The 2,121-nt window shown below is 47.1% G+C and overlaps 1 non-coding gene across 1 annotated transcript; it reads right to left on the reverse strand.

The window, feature by feature from the left end:
- Positions 1-1,296: 1,296 nt before the first annotated feature.
- LOC114006695 (U6 spliceosomal RNA) lies at positions 1,297-1,398 on the reverse strand. The gene has a single exon (XR_003548401.1). It is a non-coding gene; the product is annotated as a U6 spliceosomal RNA (small nuclear RNA).
- Positions 1,399-2,121: the final 723 nt, after the last annotated feature.

The raw sequence follows: 2,121 nt of genomic DNA on the forward strand, positions 1-2,121 counted from the left end.
TCCAGTTGTTTACAATTCGAGAATTGGGGGTTGGAGTAGACAAGAAGGTTGGGGGTAGCTTGGACATGCCATCAGCTTTGAACAGTAGCCAATTTTTATGACTAATGTTGGGAATTAGTCTGCTATGATCATCAGTTCAAATCCAACAGAAGCTCCCACTACCTCACGCCAACCCTGGCAAAGACCATGGGCATGTATGTGCCCTATAGCAAATTAAAATAAAGGCACAGAGGCAGCAGGTAGTGTGCTGGTTAAGGCACTAGACTTTCACATGGCCGAGCACACACAGTTTGAGCCTCAGACATGGAGGCTTGCTTTCTCACTTTCCCTTTCTCTCTCTGGTCAAATTAAAAAATAAAAACTAATAGTAATAAATAAAATGAAAATAATTCTTAAAAAGGAAAACAAAAAAAGGACAGTGGGTCAAAACACCTGAATGACAAGTTGGCTCTATCAACTACTAGTGAAGGTCTTCCTTCAGAACCTTGGGCTGATAAAAAAGTACATATTAACTACTATTAAGTAGATTTTCTGTCTCCGTCTCACGCAAGCATTTAATCCTTTGCAGAGAGATTTTAGAAGCTTTCAATTTGTAACTTAACAAACTTTGCAGGGAAAACAAAGACTTGGTACATCTGAATTAAAAGTAAAGATGCTGGTAAAAGCCTAACTAACCAACTCTAGGTGGGGCAAAAAGAAAACGCTGCTTAAGTGGTTGCATTTTATTGTTCTAAGGTCCATGTGGACTGCTTCAGCTATTCCAAGTGCTCCCCACCTCCCGGCGTGGATGGCTGTCACGGTCTCCAAATCTTCACAGACCCCTGCGCTGTGTCTCTGGACCCTGTCTTCCAGCCAATACTGTTGCGGCTCTTCCCTGATTGGGTCATGTCTGTAGGGACGGCCTTCCCAATTGGTCTGGAAAACCTCTCCTCGCTCTCCTCACATAGAGTGGTCTGTGGGGTATGGGCTGAGTGGCCTGGCAGTGGAGCCTTAGATTGGACTGAAAGACCAGGGACACCATAACCACTGTAATCACCGACAAGCCGTTGACCTCGGAAAATTAACTTTTTCTATCAGAGCTATTGTGTTCCCATCTATAAAGTGAAGAGGCCTTTTCTTTACGGCCTGTCTCAAATACATCACAATTCCGAGATTTTTAGTAAATCCAAGTCATGTCTCTTTTTTTCACATGCACACACGCACACATGCATGTGCACACACGCATCTTGCACCACACCGCCCTTTCTTTTGCCTGTATTTGTGAGCTAGCAGGCAACCCTATCATTTTATGTGTTTGTTTGTATTGAATGCTTCACAGATTTGCATGTCATCCTTGGCAGGGGCCATGCTAATCTTGTATTGTTCCAATTTTAATAAACGTGCAGCCGAAGTGAGTGCGACTGCGCCATTCTAAATGAGATGAACGCACGACCTCTTGCTGTGAGGCCTCTCCTGAGAAATGCTCCTGAGATTGGCATTTTATCTGCACAATTCCAATGACCGACTCCACCTCCCAGCGCATACAAAACCGAGCCCCACTCGGTCCAGTTTCTCCACTATGAAGGCTTCTGCACGTCCAAGCTCCTGCGAGTCCCAAAGAGCCCCTGATTGCTGGGCCTGCTTGCAGGGGCAGGTCTGTGCGGTCACACGGCTAGTCAGTGGGTGTCTCCGCTCCGCAGAAGCCATCTGCCACTTCCTTGAGGTGCCACAGACCAGCTGCAAGTCCTTCTGCTCCGAGTGGGCGGCAGGAGGGAGTAGTTAGAATTTCCAACGCGACAAGAGCGAGGGGAAGAGGTGCAACAGAGGAAGGGAAAGGAGGAGGCTACATGCCTGATGCTGGTGAAAAGTCCCTGGCTTTCATCTAACCTCAGCTCAGACTACTTTACACCTCCTGGGGTTTGGAACCTGTGGCCCTTCTTAACCCCCTGCACTTCCCTGCCCTCTCCTGCCCTCATCCCTGTGAAGGCTTCCCTATAAAAAAATGTCCTTGCGTTCTCTCTCTCCAGCTGTTTGAGTTTCTAAAAGTCTCTCACTTGTCTGTGGCATGTGCTCCAACCAAAAAATAGACCTCGGGCCCTGAGGATGGGAAAGAGGATTAAATGGCAAAAGCCCGCCTTGTGC

The sequence above is a fragment of the Tupaia chinensis genome, unplaced genomic scaffold (assembly GCF_000334495.1).
Source record: "Tupaia chinensis unplaced genomic scaffold, TupChi_1.0 Scaffold149658_1, whole genome shotgun sequence".
Classification (NCBI taxonomy): domain Eukaryota; kingdom Metazoa; phylum Chordata; class Mammalia; order Scandentia; family Tupaiidae; genus Tupaia; species Tupaia belangeri.